General features: G+C 52.1%; 1 protein-coding gene and 2 long non-coding RNA genes across 5 annotated transcripts in view; 2 read left to right on the forward strand and 1 right to left on the reverse strand.

The window, feature by feature from the left end:
- The window catches only part of DNMT3A (DNA methyltransferase 3 alpha), a 105,645-nt gene that overhangs the window by 62,469 nt on the left and 22,399 nt on the right, over nucleotides 1-20,777 (forward strand). The window lies entirely within an intron of this gene.
- LOC123581449 lies at nucleotides 7-6,048 on the forward strand. The gene is made up of 2 exons (XR_006703740.1): nucleotides 7-4,046; nucleotides 4,266-6,048. It is a non-coding gene; the product is annotated as an uncharacterized LOC123581449 (long non-coding RNA).
- On the reverse strand, nucleotides 6,124-13,792 carry LOC123581448. Its single transcript, XR_006703739.1, has 3 exons — nucleotides 13,521-13,792; nucleotides 7,633-7,735; nucleotides 6,124-6,315 (listed from the first exon to the last, which is right to left on the reverse strand). It is a non-coding gene; the product is annotated as an uncharacterized LOC123581448 (long non-coding RNA).

A 20,777-nucleotide genomic window follows, 5' to 3' on the forward strand; every position in this document is an offset into this window, starting at 1 on the left:
AGGTGCCTTCTGGCCTGGGCCCCAGCCCGTCCCCCAGCATTGGAAAACCAGAAGTTAGCTTCAGCCGCCTTCCGGAGCTGTTGTCGGCCCCTGGCTGAGCCTCAGTTTCCCCTTCAGGTTAACCTCTTGCACTTACAGGGAACCGCTCAAGTAGTAGGCAGTGACTGGTTTCTTTGTCCGTTCAACACGTGTTTCTTGACCGCTTACTGTGTACCAGGTAGCGTTCTAGGCTCCGTGCCTATATAATTCTTGGCCTCGTGCAGCTGACATTCTGATGGAGGAGATAGAACAAATAAAGACAGAAACGTAAAGAAGGGGCTGAAGTAGAGGATAACAGAGGCCTGCTTTAGGTGGGGGTGGTCACGGGAGGCTTCTTGGAGGAGGTGGCATTTAAGTTGAGACCTAAAGGAAGAGGAGAGCTGGCTCTCATCGGGTCGCTCCTTGGTCTTTCAGTCTCCACTGCCTCAACGCCTCTTGCTGCTAAATCCCTCTACTAGCTAGCTTCCACCCCTCACCCCACGACCCCCCGCGGAAGGTGTCTGGTGAGGAGCGGAGTGGGGTAGCGTTCTAAGAAGAGGAAACACGCAAGCGAGGCACTTTGTTTGGCAAAGTGAGAGACCAGTATGCCCAGTGTGAAACAAGCAAGGGAGGAAGTGGGGCTGGACGAGGCTGGGAGGTCGGCAGGGGTCCAACCACATGGAGCTTTGCAGCTCCTGGCCAGAAGCTGGTATGGTTCTGAGGACATTGAAGGTTTCTATGCAGAGGAATCTGATGTGGATTAAAGGGGCAGCAGTGGACACATCGGGATGTATTTTGGAGATAGAATCAGTAGGGCTTGCTGATGGAGGGGAGAGGTGGGGGAGGGGAGGACATGGGGGTCTCCGGGACAACTCCCAGGGGTCTCACCTGAATACCAGTGATGGTTGGGCCATGTCCTCACATGGGGATGGCTAGCGGAGGGGCAGGTTTGAGACCGGCGGGAATTCTGACTTCAGTCTGAGATGTGGAGGTGCCTGGAGCCTGGGGGGCAGGGAGGTCTGGGCTCCAGATGCAAAGGTGAGAGGGCGTTAAGAGCAGAAGCTAGTGTTTAAGTCCAGGGAAGCTGATGAGCTCACCCAGGGACAGGGAGAGAGAAGAGACAAAGTCCCAGGATCGAAGCCACAAAACCCCACTATTTATGGGCCGTGTAGAGAGCAGGACTGTCAGGCTGCCAGGGACTGACGAGGGGCTTGGGGGGTAGCCGAGGGGAGAAGAGCCATGACTCAGAAAGGAGAAGGCTTTCCCGAGAGTGTTTGCCTAGCCCTGGGGAAGGTGAATTCACTGAGACATGCTCATTGCATCTGACGCCCTGGAGTTGGCCAGCGACTTTTCTAAGAGCAGCTTCCGTGGGGGGTGGAAGCCAGCCCATGGAAGGCTGCAGCCGAGAGCGGAGGTGAGGAGACTGCAAGACCAGGGAGGCCCCAGTCTATGAAGGCTGATTTGTGGGGCTGCTCTCCTTCCTGTCTGATTAGTAGAGAGAAGGCGGTTGACCTCTGGCACCAGGATTGGAGCAGAAATGCCTTGAATTGCCCCCATCTGGGACATGGCCTACAAAGAAAGGCCTTATCCCGTTTACATTGTGTGAGAGCTTGCTCTAGAAGAGGTTCAGAACAGGTAGGGGTTTGGCTACTTGATTGTTTCCAGTTCCTTCGGGATCCAGGAAGGCAGAAATTTCTCTCCGGGAAGAGCCTGGAAAAGGGGCAGCCTGTCTGAGGTCTGGGAGAGGAGAGAAGCACTTGACCCTGAGCATGCAGTGTGGTCTTTGGACTGGAAATTTCAGGAACTTGGGCGGTTTTTGCCATCTGGTCAGGTGCCCACCAATCAGTTCCCTGGGGCCGGCAGAGGGGGGCTTTGCTTTTTTCTGCTCTCCCTTAGCCCTGGGGCCAGAAGCTTGGACACGATGACTTTTAGGCCTGGTAAATCTATAAACTCTGTGGTCCTCAAACTGTGCTCCCTTGACGAAGCAGTATGGGGGCCTGCCCTCAGTTGCAATAGAAAAGGGGATCTTTTCTCAACTTGCAGGAAACATTAAGATAAGAGGTGTGTTTTCTCCTATTTTTAAGTGTTCCACTAAAATTTCAAGACTTTATCATGGACGTCTTGTAGCATACGCAGAAGCAGAGAGAGTGATGTGCCGAACCCCCATGTACCTATCAGCCAGCTTCAACCATCATCAAAAGCTTTTTTAGTAAATCTTAAACCTTTGGCCTCTGCTTCCCCACCCCCAGCCAACAAAGGCAATCAATGAGCATTTACAGAAACATGTACAAAGTTGAATGAATTTAAAATGTTTGAGGTATGTGCCCCAAAAGTATATCCGTTGGGCTCCTGGCTGGCTCAGTTAATAGTGTACCTGACTCTCGATCTTGGGGTCTTGAGTGCAAGCTCTACATTGGGCATAGAGCTTAGTTAAAAAAAAAAAAAAAAAAAAAGTTAAAAAAAAATGTATTTCTTCTGCCAGGAGAACTGTTCCTCATTCATATTCTATAACTAAAGATGTCATAAAGCCTTCCGTGATTTCCAGTACAGGTGTTAGAACTGCTGATCTCCTCATTTTCAAACTAGGGGGCTGGGGCCGCACTTAAGCGCTGGCTACAAGCTCAGGCCCCCTTCGGGCTTCCTACTGCCCGCTGAGGCCTGGCCACAGCACCACCCCTGCCCCCCTTGGGCTCGGCCAGGGAGCTAGGAGAGAGCTAGCTGCGGGCAATAAGAATGTTGGGGAAACAAAGGTAGCTCTCAAGAGTGCCAGGTTCCCTTCAGACTAAAGGGTAGTAACTGTCACCAGCAGGCCTGTCTTCCGAGTGGCTTCCCAGGGGTAAAGAAACCCTTCCTCCTCTTGCGGCCTCATCCTCGTTCTCTGGCGTCCGACCCTTTCTTCCGACACTGCCTCGCTAGGCCTTCCTGACCTTGGCCCCGGGATCCTTCCCCGTTTCCTCCAACGGCATCTGCTTGGCATTCTCCTCTGTCCCTTAACTATGGCATCCCCAGATCTCTGCCCGCCCCCCCCCCCTCCTGCCAGTTTTGATCCACTTGCCCCTTATGTGCTCTCCTAGATCCTACTGGGTGCCCTCCTAAAACCGCAGTTCCAGCTGTTTCCCAGGCAGTGTCACTTGAAGGCCCAGCCGGCTCTTCCTAACCTCAGAAGGTGACACCTGCTCTTTAAAACTTCCCTCAGGGCACCATTTTTGAGCTACCAGAACCCTCCATGTCTCAGCACTGTATGAGATATTGGGGGTACCAGAAGCCTAGAAGATTCCTAGTTACCCCAAGATAGGACAAGGGTTTAGGGCACCTCGGGAAGAGCATCACCCAAAGGGCTTAGAGCGGTTCTGCCTGGATCATCCATGCATCAGCAACAGGTGGCTTTTGGCTTCTAAAGAATGGACTAGAATTTAGGGAAGGGGAAAAAGGGCATTGCAGAAGGAGGGATACGGCATATGCAGCGGTTCTGAGGCACCAGGCAACGTGGCCTTTTCAGGATCAGGAATGGAAGTTGGTGAAGAAACACAGGATGTAGGGCTTGAGGACTGTGTGTCTTGTTTTGGGGCTCCCACCAGACCCCAGTCTGCACCTGCTCCTTCGCCGGTCCGCATGCCCCAACCTGTGGGCCTGCTTCCTTCAAAATACTCTGTCAATCCCATTACTGACTGAGGTTTACTCTTTCCTTTTCCATCTGAGATTACCTACCTCCCCAGGCTTTCCTCTACCTCCAATTTTTTTTTTTTTTTTAAAGAAGGCTTAGAATATCACAAAATGAAAGAAATTTAAAATAAGCGGGTGAGGAAAATGAGACATGTGCTCCTTCCCTGAGACTGAGGTGGGAATTCTGGCTGAAGGTGGGAAGCTGTCTGTCATTTTCTGTCTGTCCTATCACATAGTCACTTCCTTACTAATCCTTTCAAGGGTTAAGCTCCGCTTGAATCCTGACTGGGCCCTGCTATACAACCTACAATGGCTCCCCATTGTCTCCCTCATCTGTGCTAGAAATGCCCTGGCTGTTTCTCAACGTTTATTTATTTTTGGGACAGAGAGAGACAGAGCATGAACGGGGGAGGGGCAGAGAGAGAGGGAGACACAGAATCGGAAACAGGCTCCAGGCTCTGAGCCATCAGCCCAGAGGCCGACGCGGGGCTCGAACTCACGGACCGCGAGATCGTGACCTGGCTGAAGTCGGACGCTTAACCGACTGCGCCACCCAGGCGCCCCATCCCTGGCTGTTTCTCAAGGCATCATCTCTCACTGGGACCTCACAATCACCCCACCCCGTTTCACTGCCACTCTCTAAGAGGAAGGCCCTCTAAGAAGGACCAGTCCCCCTTTAGATTTTGCTGTGCCCCTTCTTTCTCCCCTTTGTCCCCGCCGTGCTTTCCTTTATATGCTCTGCAGGACTGAGTCCACAAGGCTTTCTAGGATTTCTCCAGTTCACACTGACCTCCTCCCTTCTCTGCACCCCATTGCCCTTACTGCTAATGTTTTTGGATGAAGCACTCAGTTATATTTTGTAGGGTACTTTTCACTATTTCTCGTGTGTTAATCCTGTCTTCCCCCATCATGCCCAGCCTGATATTGGATAAGAATAGGCTCAATATATACCTGCTGGTTGGCCAAGCAGTTGAGACATTGGTGAATGTGGGACACCTCAGGGAGCTCAGGCCCTTGGATTTCTGCCTTGAGGCCCCAAGCCCTTGGTTTCCATATGGTTTCTCGGAGGTGCTGACAGGTGTACCTGGAGAAGAGCATGGGGCAGGAGGACCCGTGTGATTAGGCTCCCACGGGTAAGGTGGTGCCCGATTCTTCTGCACTCCGTGCTCCCGCTATTTCTGCCGGGCCTCCGCTGTGCTGGAGCCGATGAGAACCTTCCCTGCCCTGGCGGAGCTGGCCCAGGCCCTGGCAGCAGGGAGGGCAGAGGTGAGGCATTCCTCCTCCCAGAGGAGGGCAAGTCCTAGCTCCTCTTTCTAATGATTAACAGAACGCAGTGACCCAGGGGAGTATGGTGGGTTTAGGAAGGTCTTCCCACATGTGTCACTTCATCGGATGTCACCACCGTGAGGCAGAAGAGGTGCAGAGGGCTGCTCAAGCAGCGGGGACGGTCGTCTGGCCAGAGGGGCCGAGGACTCCCACAGTTCCAGTTTGTGTGGTTTCAGGACTCCCTTGTAGCTACGTGATGAAGAGTAATCTCTTCACCCCGGCCCGATTCTAAATTATGTCAAGGCAAGGACACCATGTCCTGCTGATCCAGGATCTGGTCTCTTTCCTGGCTCCCATCCTGAAGGGAGGGACTCATGCACCTTTACACTTATTAGATGCTTAATACATATTCAATAGTGATGATAACAAATAATCTGTGGTTCACATAGAGACCTCCCCTCTCCCGCCTATATCGGGCAGTTCCCCATCCCCTCCCCCTGGGCCCCCCAACAGGTGGCAAAGCTTTTATGTTCCTGAAGGGAAGGGTGCCTTTGGAGGGGAGTTCGAATGCCACCTGGCCACTTACGGGGATGTGGGACCTTAGGCGTCACTTTTAACCTCACCAGGCTGAGAGCCCTTGGTTGTAGCTGGCCTTGGATGTGCCCCGAGCTCCCGGGTGTATCTCGTATGCACGAGAGCAGCTCTTGCCCGGTTTGCTTTCCGCCTCTCCCCAACCCGAGCTGGGTAGATGCAGGCACTCTGGGCACCTCTGTCCCCTGGGGTGGCACTCAGGGGAGACTGGGGAAGGGTTTGCTGAATGAGTCAATAATTCTAATCTCAGAACTGGTGTGGGTTAATAAAATAATCCTTAACATTTAAAGCTCCTAGGGCAGGGCTAGCGTATAACAGGAGCTTGATACTTTTCTAAATGATTTTAAATGACATAAGTATTACACAAATGCATTCTTGTCGTGAAAAACTCATCCCTCCCCCGTGATTCTAATTCCTCCAGCAGAGGTGCCTGGTGTTGTGAGTTTGGTGTATATACGACATGATTTTTTCTATCCATCTCTGTGTGTATAAATATATAATTTTACTTCACAGTTGCTTTTGTTTCTCTTCCTTTTTTACATAAATGGAACCACATTGTAGTTTTGTTTTACAGCTTGGTTTTTCACTTACAATAAGTCTCAACAATCTCGCCACGTAATCACTGTTCTATCCCAGCATATGGATTGCCACGATTTTACTCAACCGTTCTCTGAGTGGCGGGCATTTGTGTTGCTTATAGTATCTTACTACATACGCGTTGCAGCAGCGAACATCCTTGGTCATGCCTCTTTGTGCATCTGTGTTCCTCTAAAACACCTAGAAAGAGGAATGCTAGGTCAAAGGGAATGTGTGTTTTGCATTTTTATCGAACCTGCCAAACTGCCTTCCAAAAAGGGCAGTGCCATTTGTGTGCCCATAAACAGGGTATGAGAAGACGTCCACCTTTGCCAACATCAATATTTTGCTAATCTAATGGGTGGGGAAAAAAACGGTATCTTGTTATGATTTTAATTGGCATTTCCCAGATAATAAGTGAGGCTGGACTTCTTTTCATATGGTTATTGGCCATTTGTGCTGCTGCTTCTGTGAGCTGAGCAAATGTTGCTTCCTCTTGCTTTATAACCCTGCAGTCTCAACAGACTGTGCTTCCTGTCCGTCCTGGGAAGAAACAGCCTGTGAATGTCGAGAGGGTCATCTCCTGCTGTGCTATATTCCATTTAATAAGCAATCACTAAGCGCCTACTAAGTAGGGGGCCATTGTGCTTGGGGCTTTAGGAATAAGGAGATGAATTAGGTGTGATTCCCCTGGGCTCTAGTGCTGGAGACTTGAGAAATGGCTACGCTAGTAGACCATTAAGGACTAAAATCAAATTATTAGCCAACTACGTGGATAGCGGTTTTAGGGTATTCTGACCGGCAGGCATCCCTCTCTTATCCACCATTCGTAAATTCATGACAACCTGAACTTTTGCAGGATGGCCTCAAAAATAACATCTCCTTCAAGGAGGTGATGCCATTTGGGGCAAGCATGACAAGTATGTACTTTACCAAAAGGCTGAACAGGTTTTTAAAGGTATTCCTGTGACAGCCTATAATCAGAGTGACTTCCAGGGCTGGCTGTGAAATTGTCATCATAGAGGCTCCCACTGTCTCCTGAGGGGATGGGCTGTTTGCACACCGGAGTGTTCACTTTATCAGGGGCCACAGAGAATAGCTCTTAGAACAACCCTCACTTTTTAGTGATGAGAAAACAAATGGCGGCGGGTGGGGGCGGGGGTGGGGTGGGCGTGGTGGTGGTGGTTGTGGGCGGGGTCTAGCGGCTGGCCGAGGCCGCGGAACTAGGCAAGAGGGGTTGGACTTTACTGAGCACCTACTTTGTACCAGGCACTGTGCCAGGAGCATTCACTTTCACCGTAGAACTAAGATGTGGTATGTTCCAGTGGCCCAGCTTACGTCACAAAGCCAAGCCTAAGTTTATGCACTTACAGGAACCACAGGTCGAACTTAACATACACCAATCACAATCGTCCAGCTCAGCTTTCGTTGGCTCACCTTACCCTAGAAAACAGGACCTGCTAGCCTTATAAGGAAATTCCCCACTTCCTAGCCAATCATGCCTTGTTTCCGTGTTACCTCTTCTAAGAGTCTATCAAAGTCGCTACCTGCCAGAATCCCTCGGGAAGAGTACTCCATTGCTTGTTAGGCACTGTACCCTCCGATCCTTGGATTCTTCTCCCTGGAATAAACGACATCAAACGCATTACTGAATTGTATTGTTTTTGTCATTTGACAGATATATTATCTGCAGTTACTATAAGAACTATCTTTATCCCTATCTTACTCCTAGGAAACTAAGATTCCCCTAGATAAGGAGGTGAGAACCGCATGGATATGCTTGTGGAGTGTTCCCAGGGGCGAAACCCATTCCATGCTGCTTCTGTTTTGCGCCCAAATGACTCACCTAGAACAGAATCTTCCTGGTTTGCTGATGGCTTCTCCTTAGACTAAAGTATGGGGTTAAAAGAGAGGGATAGTGGGGGCGCCCTAGTGGCTCAGTTGGTTAAAAGTCTGACTTCTGCTCAGGCCGTGATCTCAAAGTTTGTGAGTTCCAGCCCTGCGTTGGGCTCTGTGCTGACAGGGCGGAGCCTGCTTGGGATACTCTCTCTCTCCCTCTCTCTCTGCCCCTCCCCCACTTGTTCTGTCTCTCTCTCTCCCTCTCTCAAAACAATAAGCTTTAAAAAAAAGAAAAAAGGAAAAGAATCATACCACATTTAAAAAAAAGAGAGAGACAGGATAGAGTTGGCCCAGCCCTACCCCCCCACCCCCTGCCCCAGCTGCCGCCTCCACTCCCCACCTCCTGGGCTGCCTGAGCCAGGTTTGGGTCCTTCAGGCCCTCGGGACTGCCCCCGCCCCGCCCCCGCTCCACTCACTTGGTCCTGAGCCCCTCCTTGAATCGCTGTTTTCTCTTGAAGGTACCTTTGACATTGTGAGATTGGATTAAAACAATGTTGGAATGAGATTCACGAGGCTTGGGATTCAGGAGGCTTGGTTTCCGGGCTCAGCCTCTGCCCCTGATCTATTTGAGAAGATCTTTCTCCTCTCTGCACTTCAGTTTCCTCATTTGTAATGTGACAGAAATAGACTCAGCTGACCCCAGAGATTCTAAAATTTTATAATTTGTGGGGAGGAGGGCTCGAGTCATGACCTGTAGCACCTTTGTCTCCTGTACTACCTTGTACATGAATTCTAAATGAAATATCTGAGCGCGTTCTCAGACCTTACATACACGCCTCTTCTAGAAACACATATATAAAGTATCCCGACAAGGATTCTTAATAGAGACTTTCGTAATATTTACGTGTTTGGTGCTAGAACCTAGTTTTCCTTTCCTCTTCACTACTCTTGACTTGGTGCTCATCTTCAGACACTAGGCCCAGGCTAGGGAGAGGCTTGAGTTCATACAAAAGAGGCCATGTTGCAAAGTACACCCCTCCACCCCCGCCAGGTGACACATCTTCCTAGGGCATTTCCTTAGCTTGGGAATTCACATTCCAGCTTCTGGCTTTGGTGGCCCTCTACCTAGATCCGCCCAGGATTGCTAGTTTTCTTTTCATTAATCACTGATTCATTCATTCATTCATTCATTCATTCATTCATTCAAAGAACCGTCGAACCTTAACTGAGCTTTAAGATAACACCACATGTGTCTGCGGATCTACTGCATTCCGACATTTCCTAGACACTACGGAAACAAATTGGAAGGAAAGTCAGAATCCCGGCCTGGGATGCCTCCTTCCCCTGGGAGACGTAGGCAGGTAGGTGAGTACCTTGTGCAACCCAGTACGGCCATTTTAGGACTAGGAGCAAACAGGCCATGGGAGCACTAACTAGCCTGAGGACCTCGGGGAAGGCTTGCCAAAGAAGGGACAGCACGCAGCCCTCCCCCTGGAACCAGCAGTCTGCCTGACAGGGATGGTGGGGGAAGGGCGTTGAGTGGGATCTTAAGGTAGGTGCCGAGAAATCCTCCGGGAGTTTGGGGTCCGGAGCACCTCCAGATGGCTTGCATATTTAGTCCCAACTTTGAGAAGCGTTCTTATAGCACCTTCTATGAGGCAGACAAAGGAGAAGATACAACAGTGATGTTCTCTCTGCTTTGCTTTAAAGACCAGACCATTTGTCCTGGAGGCCCCAGGGATGTCGAAGCACGGGGTGGCCGGCTGGACTGTGTGACCCTATTAAGGAGCCAATAACCCTAGATGAAAGAGTGATGGACTTGAATTCAGTTCTTACCAAACACACACAGCACTGTACTGGTGCTGGAGGAGACGCACGGGCACAGCTCCCGTCCCAGGGACATGTGGCTAGTGGAGAAGGCTGGAGCGTTGACTGTGAACCTCAGTGTCGGGTAGAGCGTGGGGCTTGTTCTGTGCTCCCGGTACCAAGAGTCTGGTGAGCACAGTGGACGGCAAGAGCACTTTTCCAGGGAATTTCCAGGAAGCTTCCTGGTGGGGGCCTCCTTTGGGAATTCTAGTAGGGATAAACGAGGAAAGAACCACTGAGGGGGCAGAGAGAAGGAGCCGTGAAGCTTCTGGGTTGTTCAGGGAACAGCAAGAGATCTGGTAACTAGGGTGTGAGAGTCGGGGAGGAAGCGTTAGGAGAGAGAAGACTACAAAGGAAGATGGTCAGATCCGCAAAGGCCTTCCTGTCGCGGTCAGGAACTGCTTCATTGTGCAGCAGAGAGCAGGAGTGTGAGAGAGGTGGCCGTGGCTTTTAGGAAGGTAACCCTGGCAGCATGGCAAGGGAGTCCAGAGCAGAGGAGTCGAGAAGCAGGACGAGTTAGGAGGGCGTTCGGCTGGGCTTTGACCGAGGGTCCAGGTAGCAAGAGGCGGACACGAGAGACTTGCTAGAATTGTCTCCAGTCGGGGGACAGGGAGAAACTGGCCTCGTATTTAGGGGCTGGGGGTGGTGGTCATTATCTGAGCTAGAGAATCCTGGAGGAAGAGCGGGTTTGGGACTGGAAGGTGGTCTGGGCTTTTGATTTTCTTAAGGATGTATTGTGATGAGCAGGAGCTTTTAATTTTAATAAAGTCCAATTTATCCTTTTCTTCCCCCCATTTTATTGGTTAGCATGTGTGTGTATCTCTAAGAATTCTCTGCCCACCCCAAGGTCATGAAAATATGTTCCCTTAGGAGAGGGTGAGTTCGGTGTTGGACAAGCTGGTTTTGAGAAGCCGGCAGGGTGGCTGTGCGCTGGGAGAGGTGTAGCAGGCAGCCCTGAAGGTGGGTCCGGAACCAGACTCTGGAATCACTGCTGTGGAGGGCACGTGCTGCAGAGCTGGGAGGGAAGAGCCGGAAGCAGGGAGAGCAGCCTGTTGGAGACCAGGATAAGGAGGGGCGGGGACTTGGAGCTTCTGGGAACAGCTGGTGCCCAGGACTACTACGAGGGCTTCGGAATCCGAAGGAGTTCTGGAGCCCATTAGAGAACCAAGAAAGCCCCCTCTTTCACCAGGCTGTGGAGCCCTTTCTAATCTCTGTGAAGCATCTGGCCATCCTGGTCCTCCGCCTCTCAGTTTATCCTCTCCCATGACAAACATGTCGTGTGTGTGTGTGTGTGTGTGTGTGTGTGTGTGTGTGTGTGTGTGTGTGTGTGTGATTTTACCAGTTTTCAGATCTGCCATTTTTAATTACAACTCCTTATAGATGCCTTATGACTCTTCCCCTATTCCTCCTTAGTCTGTAAATGGTGAGCAGTATACATATTTAATTTTTCATTTCCAACTCGGAGGAATTAAACACCAATAGGGATGAAAGACCTTAGTCTCCTGTATATTTGAATCTAGATGCTGTTTCAAGGGCAACTCTATGGGGCAAACAAAAACCAAAAACCGAGTTGGGCTTGCTTTATACATAACAAAGATGCCGTCAGCATTCAGTGTGTCTTAGAGGGCGGGTTGCTGTGATACTACGTCAGAATCATGTGGGCTGTGCATTCAAAAAAGGCATGTTCCCAGGCCCCATTCAGAACCCAAGGAGGCACAGTCTCTAGGGCGGTTCCTGAGAAAGCTGGTTTTCTAGCCAGCTCCCCAGACGATTCTGTGGCTTATGAAAGCTTGAGAACCACCAAGCTTTGGATGATTCCAAGTAAAGCAAATCTGGCACAGAAGAGATCCCCCAAAAGGTGCATTTGTCATTTCACCTACCGCCCTATCAACCGCATGGGGTGGGGGGTGCTCTGTGCACGTTAGGATCACCTGGGAGTCTCGTTTTGTTTTAACCACCACCGCCTGGGCCCCTCCTCTGGATTTATTACATTTGGAATTTAGCGATGGGCCCTGGCCCACATTGCTGCTAACGCTCTCCCAGGTGATTCTAACGTACAGCTGTTGCCTGAGACTCTCTGATCTTGGAATACTGAACTAGGAAAGAAGTTCGGGCTCTAAGGCAGGCAGAGCTAGGGAACCATTTCCAAACATGGGTGGGGCGGGGGGAGAAGACCGGAAAGGACTTGGTACAGGAATTCAAATTTTCCCTTTGGGATGGAGATGGTAGGCGTTCCTGCTGTTTCCAGCTGTAGTTTACTGCAATGCCTGTCTGCCGGGCTCCTCCTGGGTCTTCTCTTTGGACTCTGAAACTTGAGAGGGTCTGCATGCCTGAATCTGAATGGTGGTCCCTGAGCCCCTCCCTTTGGCCCCCAGAGCCTGGAGAAGGGGTGGGGGAGGGGAGGGGAGGGGAGGGGAGAGCAGAGCAGCCCTGGCTGTTAGGGTTTACCAGGTTCCTTTTGACCCGTCTGTCCCAGGTATAAAATTAACACTTCTCTCTAGGGTCGGGTTTCTAAAGCAAAGTGAACATCGACAAGTCCTCAAGCAAACCTGTCATAGGGTTCTTTCCACCTCTCAAAATGTTGCACCCTCATGACTTCCTTTTTTTTTTTTTTTTTTTAAGTTTATTTTGAGAGAGAGGGTGTGCGCGAGAGCACGAGCAGGGAAGGGGCAGTGAGAGAAAGAGAAAATCCCAGGCAGGCTCTGCAGTGTCAGCACAGTGCCAGATGCAGGGCTTGAACTCATGAACCATGAGATCATGACCTGAGCCGAAACCAAGAGCGGACACTTAACCGACTGAGCCACCCAGGCGCCCCCCTCCTGACTTCCTTCGATCTTACCTGTACTAGTCAGCAGATATTTGTGGTCCTGTCAGACTGATTCGGAAATCAGGGTCCAAAGAGGCTAGGCACTTATTAAAGGTCTTGGCATCAGCTATGATCCCCTGCTCAGTCTGAGACCTCACATCCCGCTCCTTGATGTTGCCGTGGTAAGGTATGGGGACCAGCAGCACTGCCACCTGCACCCCTGCTCCCTGCCCGGACCCCGCACTCCACTCACTCCCAGGTGGAGCCCTGCACACCCAACAGCTCCGGGCTAGGGGCCGGGGAACTGATTCGCAGCGGGGAGCTGGCTTTGTGGGGGAAGCCTTCCCCTTACGGAGCAGACCTGGAGCGGTAGGGAAGGAGAAGGCAGATGGGTGCAGTGAGGAAGGAGGTAGCAGCTGAAGCTCCAGAAGCCTCAGGGCTGCTCTGGCGAGTTGGGGCTCCCAGGCACACAGCATTGGGGGGGGGGTGTAGCAATGACTGCAGAGATTGAGGGGGCTGGGGAGGAGGGGAGGCTGCCTGGGAATGTGTCAGGAAGAGATGAGGTGAGGGGTCGGCCAGGAGGTGCCTCCCAGGCTCAGAAGAATGCATCTGAGTGCATGGATGGCACGCAGGGGAGGTGGGAGCGGGACTCCTTCTCCCTCATAGATAGGCAGGCGCCATGCCGGTGCCTCACACCCCTGCCCCTCTATCTGCCGGGGAGTCGATACAACTGCAGACACCCCTAAAGATCTGGCCGCTCCTGTCTGAGAAAGCTGGGAGGCTGTGCCCACTCCTGGCATACCCTCTGTCATCCTCCCGTTGCTGCCTTTACTGATTTCCGTCTCCTCTGACTTCCCTCAGCACATGGAGACAGCATCCCTACCACATAATTTACCAGCTAATTGCATGCTGTCTTGCATGAGGGCTGTGGTTCCATGTGCGGTGGGTCTTGGGCACACAATTAGGCTGAGTAACAGAAGGGCGGAGGCCCGTCTCCCCCACCTCCGCAGTGTCCTCCCCCGGCCCAGCTACTGCAGGTGCTCAGAACTCCCGTGCTCCCGGATTCCGGTGTCTGGGTGTGTTCCAGGCGGGCTCCGAGGTCGGCTCCGGAGTACAGCCCGGCCTCCCTGCGGGTTCTGGGGCCGGCGAGGGGGATGGGGCGCCCCTGCCCCTCCGGCATTTGCCTGAATACTGCTGCACCTCTCCTGGGCCCAAGTTTGGGAGGATGGCACAGAGCCCAACCAGGCCAGCGCACTGCAGGTTGCCATGGCGACCCTTTTGGTTTCCTTCCGAAGGAGGATAGTTTCTTTCAGCGCAGATCATCTGCCTGGGCCGCCACCCTTCTGTACACTCTGGGAACCAGACGGCCCAACCCCACTACCTCTGCCTTGTGCCACAGGGGATAGCTTGTCGAGAGAGGCTCGGTCCTAAATCACAATCCAGTACCGGACAATTGCATGTTCTGGCTTGAAGGGGAGGAGAGAAAGGCCCAGGACACACGGCCTCCCTGAGGCCTCCCCTCCGATGCTTGCACTGAGGGAGCTTCCCTCCGTATCTCCTTCCACCTACCCCTCCTGCTCCAGACCGCTTCCTCTCCCGTTACTGGCTCTGACCCTTTGGGTGGGCTCAGTTCCTGCAGGTTTCGGATTCCTCGTTTGTAACAAGGACAGCCAGGGCCTTTAGTGGTTTCCACACCTGGCGAGAATCAGAATTACCTAGGGAGGTTTTAGCAGATTCCTGGGCCCTGCCCCAAGCCTGCTGATCTCCACAAGAGGGCCCAAGAATCTGTATTTTTAAAAACCTTGGGTGATCCTAATACAATTAAACCCAACCGATTTGGGGATTCTCCTAGCAAGATGATCTGTGGGGCTCTTGTGGGAAGAAAAGGAAGGCCTGCCCTGTGCTGAGGACTGACTGGCCTTTCTGGGTTCCCAGGAGCTTCTGAAGAGCCCCTTGCAGGTTACTCTTGTCAGGAAGCGGGTGTTTCCTGGTCATGCTGGCTAAGCCAAGACCAGGCCCCCACCTTTCCCCCACAGGAGAAGCCCGGGGAGAGAGAATGACAGGAAAGGGGGGGGGGGTGTTGCCATAACAACCAGCTCTAGGCAGAGGCCTCCCTTCCAGGGGCTGGTACTTCACCCCAGTAATGGTGGTTTCCATGGAGATGGGTTACTGAGGGACAGGGGGAGCATTTGCCCCACTTAGAGCATTAGTCAGGAGCTGCCAGGAGGCTGAACATCTCTAGGTGGGAGCCTTGGACCCCTGTCAACTTCAAGCCCCCCCCCCCCCCCCCACCTCCCGCAACTATGGCCTCTGCTCTCCAGGTGCTGGTCTGCCACTCTCCCTGCTTAGTTGCTCTCTCTGTGACTGGTCTCCCTAGCAACAAGTCCTGCTAACTCCTTGCTGTTGGCTCCGTGGCTATTTTTAGCTTCACTGCCAGCAGCCCAGTCCTGGTCATTTGCTTGCAACCTCCATATGGATTGCAGGGGAACAGGCAAACAAAGATTCCCGGCCTCTGGTGGGGGGGGGGGGGGGCGGGGTGGGCAGACCTGGACCTCTTAGCACCTATTAGAATTTTGCTATGGACAGAATCTGCCCCTAACTGGGAACTTTGGCAGTGGATTCTGGATGAGGCTCCTGAGACAATGTTGAATTCAGTTCAGCAAACACTATCTAAATCCTCTTCAATGTGCAAGAAGCTCGAGTCCACACTGTTTCCATATGAAGCTGAATAACGTCCAGTCTCTGCCCTCTAGGAATTTTTAATTTGTGGAGGAGAAAGATGAGTGAGCGCACGATCGCCTTAGTATGGGCAAATATTGGCAGGTGCTAAGAGGATTACAAGGTGCTATGGGAGTACCTCGGAGTGGGGGCAGGGCAGTTTTTCAGTAGGGAAAGGTAAGGGGGAGGGGCCAGAGTACCACTGTCCAACAGAACTTTATGCAATGATAAAAATGTTTTAAGATCTGTGCTGTCCGATATAATAGCCCCAGCCACAGGTGGCTCTTGGACACTTGGAATGTGACCAGTGCAACTGAGGAAAAGAACTTTTATTTTTATTTAATTTTTAATTTATTAAACACATTGTTTATTTTTGAGAGAGAGAGACAGAGACAGAGACAGAGGGCGAGCAGGGGAGGGGCAGAGAGAGGCGGAGACACAGAATCCAAAGCAGGTTCCAGGCTCTGAGCTGTCAGCATAGAGCCCGACACAGGGCTCGAACCCATGAACTGTGAGATCATGAGCTGAAGTCGGACGCTCAACCGCCTGAGCCACTGAGGTGCCCCTAATTTTAATTAATTTAAATAGCACATGCAGTGAGTGGCTACCCTATTGGACAGTTCAGGTCTGGAGAAACTTTGATGGTGGAGATAACTGATGAACTGGAAGGATAGATAGGATTTGGGCTGGTGGGAGTTGAAGGGGAGGAGCAAGGAACAGCATGAGCAAAGGCACAGAGGCAGGAAAGGGCATATTTCGGGAATAGCAAGTGGGTGGGCTGAGTGGGCTGCGTGACATAAGCGCTACACGGCTTGTGGGGGCCTTGAATGCCATGCAGAGGGTTGACTGTAATCAGCAGGTAGTCAGAGTCTAGTGCGTAGCACTGAGGCTTTTGAGCTACAGGTAGGAGAAGGGCAGGATCGGAACAGACATCCATTTTGATCTCACGGCCTTTTGTGCGGACCAGGTCTCCTTGGGATGGCTGCGAGTGCTTTTGTGGCAGAGTATATACAGTGCTTCCTCAATATGTGGCTTTGCAGATGGCTTCATAGGGATCATGGCTTCTCTGGCTTTGAGTAGACGGACTTGTGGTTAAATGTCCTGTTTGATGGCAGCAACATGACCTCCCCCTGTCCTGCCGGCACCGGATTTCATGTCCGAGCGTACCGCAGAACACTGAACTTTGAGTTAAAACCAGCCCAGCAGGCCCGGCGTCCCCACCTTGACCCGTGGGAATTACTGCTCTTTACTGGCGGGTCGTGGCCCTCGTGCCTCATCTCAGGTCTGTGAGCTGGAGAGTCAGGTTAATGGCACGTCTTGTGATCATGTTCTTCAGAAACACAGGAGAGCGACACATAGCAGAATGCTGAGATTTATAACAGGACGTGTCCTTGCCACACAGATCCTAGCACTTGTCCTGCTGCTTTCTGGCAACTTACTGGTATCAGAGTCGCTGGAAAATATAATTAAAATGAGAAGTTTGCTCGACGAGTGCAGGATCAGGGCGAAGAGTCAGGTGTCCTTAAGAGGTGTTTCATCAGGCCTGTTGAATCACTGCTTTCTGCCTCTCAAACAGGAAATGGCCCTCTCTTTCAAGTTACCCTCTCTTTTGGGCCATCCTGGATACTTCCTCTCCAACACTTCTTTTAGGCTCTTGACATCCACTAGATCTTTTCATCCAGCAGTTCCCCCTTTCAACATACTTTCTAACGTTTCCAAAAACCTGGCTTGTTTTATGTGACACTCCTATTTCAGGTTTATGATCTTTATTGCAATCCAAAGACCTAGCTCAGGGCTCAGTTGGAAGAGCCTGCGACTGTTGATCTCAGGGTCATGAGTTCGAGCCCCACATTGGGACTACTGATCTCAGGGTCATGAGTTCGAGCCCCACATTGGGTATAGAGATTACTTAAGTAAATAAACTTAAAAAAAAAAAAAAAAAAAAAAAAAAGACCTATCTCAGTAACCAGCCTGGGAAGGTTCCTTTGGAAGGTCAAGGACATACATGACCTGAGGATCCTTGAAGGCTGCCCTGTTTTTTTCCTGCTAAAGTCACCTCGTGTCCTAGATTTGAGGCCTCTTCTGTTTTGGGGCCCGTCTCTGCCCACTGAGCACCAAGAACACATGAATCTCTGAGTGACTCATACATACAGAAGGGGGGAAACTTTCCTGTCCGCATAGCTACAAGAGGGGGACGGTGCTCTAGGTTGGTGAGGGGACAACTTTGAGTTGGGTCTTTCTTATGCTTAAGTTGGGAGCTGGGTGGAAGAGGTTAAGAGTTGGGCTTAATTTTAAAGGATGAGAACAAGGAAGTTTGGCAGTTGGAGGGAAAGGCTACTTGATTAAGTGGGCCAAGAGAAAGTGAAACTGATGGTCCTTGTCCGAGGTGACACTTTGAATCCTGGCTGCATGCACCAGGGATCGTTACTTACTGTCTGAAGAAGTCCCAAGGCCACAGAGTGTAGAGTCTAAAGTGTTTAACCTCGTATTAGTGGAAAAGGAGATGCCATGGATGAGATCTAGAGTTTTTTTATTTATTTTTATTTATTTTATTTTTTATTTTTTTTAAATGTTTATTTATTTTTGAGGCAGAGAGAGACAGAGCACGAAAGGCGGAGGAACAGAGAGAGAGAGGGAGACACAGAATCCGAAGCAGGCTCCAGGCTCTGAGCTGTCAGCACAGAGCCTGACGCGGGGCTCGAACTCACGGACCGCGAGATCACGACCTGAACCGAAGTCGGACGCTTAACCGACTGAGCCTCCCAGGCGCCCCAAGATCTAGAGTTTTTTAAAAAAGAGCTGGCCAAACCAGATCAGAAATTTCATTTTGAGAGGAGGCCTGGGAGGGGAGGTCTAAAGTGGCCTGTTTACAGGCCCTGGATGCCCAGGAGGCATCAGAGAAGAAGCTCATCCAGAAAGGATTCCAGCAGGCAAGAAGCACAAATTCAGGGCTTCTGGTCTCTGCTTGGGGATCGCCTGAAAAACTGTTCCAGATCCCTCGACTGGGTTGAAAGATGGGTTGGAACAGAACAGCCTGACTCCTTCTCCTTGCTGTATGGATGGATTCTGAGTCTCAGTCAGGGTTGGGAGAGCGAAGTGTGAACTCCCCAAGTATTACTTGGAGAAAGCTCTCTGATTTGGAGTCTTCCTCCCTCTTCAGGGCTTGCTTGCTCTGATGGCCCTCAGAAGGGTGCCGAGCCCCAGGAGGGATGGTGGGCCGTCCTTCACAGCTCCTCTCTTAACCTCCTTATACCAGCACCTGTTCCAGCTGGTATGTTCCCAGCTGACTGTGGCTGGAAGCCAGGCACCTGGGGCAGTATCTCTTTAAGAGATGCTGGTATTCCAGGGCCTGGGAGGGCAGATGTTATCACTTCTATTTTGCAAATGAGAAAACCAGACTTCTTGGGGTTAAGTGACTTGTTCAAGGTCATGGTGATGGAACCAGAACCCAAGTCCAGATCTTCTGACAAGTGCTGCTGGCTAAACAGCTCTCTGCTGCTGACAGCATTTACCTTCAGTTCCTCTGCTCCTCCTTCTAATTCATCTTGCAAACGGAAACCAGGCTGATCTTTCCAAAATAACCATTCATCTGGTCTTGTCAGAAACACCTGTGTTATTCTTCACTGCTGTGGGATATATCCATTGACATCTTTCTCTGCACCCTTTAGCCTTAGTTGTCTTGGGAGGTGGAGATGGGCAAGGATTTCCCCCCCACCTCAGCCCTACATCTCTTATTTCCTTTCTATCTTACTTCATTCCCAATCTGATTCATCTCTGCTCCACACTGACCTCTTAACCTCATTTATCATTCATACTAGCCATTTTTTTGTTGTTGGGCTTTCAAGCCATCCAAGTCCACGGGGCTTGGTATTTGTGGTATAGTTATCTTCACAGATGTTTTTTCAATGACCTTTTCCTATCTCTCCAAGTCTAGTTGAATCTGTCAGCTCCTTGAAGGTAGGGCCAAGAGGGTCTGCTTCTTTATCAGATGTGGGTAGAGAGAGAGTGTGTGTGTATGTGTGTCCCTCCTCCCTGGGATAGGGGCCTCTGCTCTGGAGGAGGGAGGTTGAAATGGTTGAGTCCGCACCTGGAGGCTCCAGAAGAGGAATGTAGTCTTCCGGAGCACCAGATGATTGTGCCTGGGAAAGAGGAATTGCTACACTTTTAAACTAGAGTGTGCCCCCCCCTGCCCCCCCCCCCCCCGCAAACGGGAAAATGGGACATCCAAGGCAGATCCTGAGTGACGTAGGGGACCCAGGGACTTGGCCAGGAAGAGGTTTTCAAAGCCTGAACTCAAGCCACGCGTTTAAGGGACCCCTGTCTATCCACCTGTAGTATGAAGAGGAGAGCCCTCTCCCCAACAGTTCTTGTTCTGGAGCGCTCCCAATTTCTGCAGGCGCCTTCTGTCCATCTCTGTGTGCTTTGAGTTTTCCCTACAGCTTCCTGGGCCTCTACGCTCATCTGTAAGCTTTTTCTTCTTCGTCTTTTTTTTTTTTTCTTTGGTTGTGCTTCCGAGAGACTGACTTTTACCAACTTTCTCCTGGCTCTCCCAGGCTGTCCGCAACCTCCTCTCTTCTTTTGCCGGCGCTCCTGGTGCTCTCCACGCTCCCAGCTTACCTCCGCCGCTGCAGTGCAGCCCCTTCCCTCCCGGGTCCCCTTCCCAGCCTCCGCGGGGCGGCCTCCCCGCCTCGCCCCGAGGCGTCCCTCGGAGCTCACGCAGAGTTGGGGGTGAAGGGGGCGGGAGGGCCAGCCCGGAGGAGGGGGCGGTGCCGCCTCCAGCCCCGGACTGGGCGGGGTCCTGGGAACGGGCGGAGGCCCAGCCGCGCCCCCAGGCCCCAGCGGCGGCCCGCGCCCCTCGGACGGGAGGAGAGGGGCTGGCCCATTGCCAGCGTCTGAGAGCCGGCCCCCTCCCCCGGCCCGCTCGCAGCCAACCAGGCACTCCAGCGGGGCCCACGTGACCTGGAGTTCTAGACAAAGAAAATGTTCAAGCCCTCCCCCCCACCTCCCCCCTCCCCCTCTCCCTGGCCCCCTCCGCCCCCAGCCCCATCGCCCCCTTCCCCTCCCCCCAGACGGGCAGCTACTTACAGAGCTTCAGGGCCGGGGCTCACACCTGAGCCGGACCACAGAGGGGCTGCACCTGGCCTTATGGGTAGGTTCCTGGACGGAGCCCTGGGGAGACTGGGGGCGGGGAGGCGGCAGGGGCCGGTGGGAGGATCTCTGGGCCGCTGCAGCCCTCTGGATTTGAGAAGAGTCAAAGTCTGCCTCCCTGGCCCGCAGGAGCTGGCTGCTGTGCCTGGCCCGAGTTCTGGAGATGCTGAGTTAGTGCTGTCCCACCCACTCCCTCTTCAGGAGCCCCCAGCCCCACTTCTCCCTGTGCTCAGGTGGGGACTGGCGGTGCAGGGGCCAGAAGAGCAGCCCCAGCGTGTGTGCCCGG

The sequence above is a fragment of the Leopardus geoffroyi genome, chromosome A3 (genome assembly GCF_018350155.1).
Source record: "Leopardus geoffroyi isolate Oge1 chromosome A3, O.geoffroyi_Oge1_pat1.0, whole genome shotgun sequence".
In the NCBI taxonomy this organism is placed as follows: Eukaryota; Metazoa; Chordata; class Mammalia; order Carnivora; family Felidae; genus Leopardus; species Leopardus geoffroyi.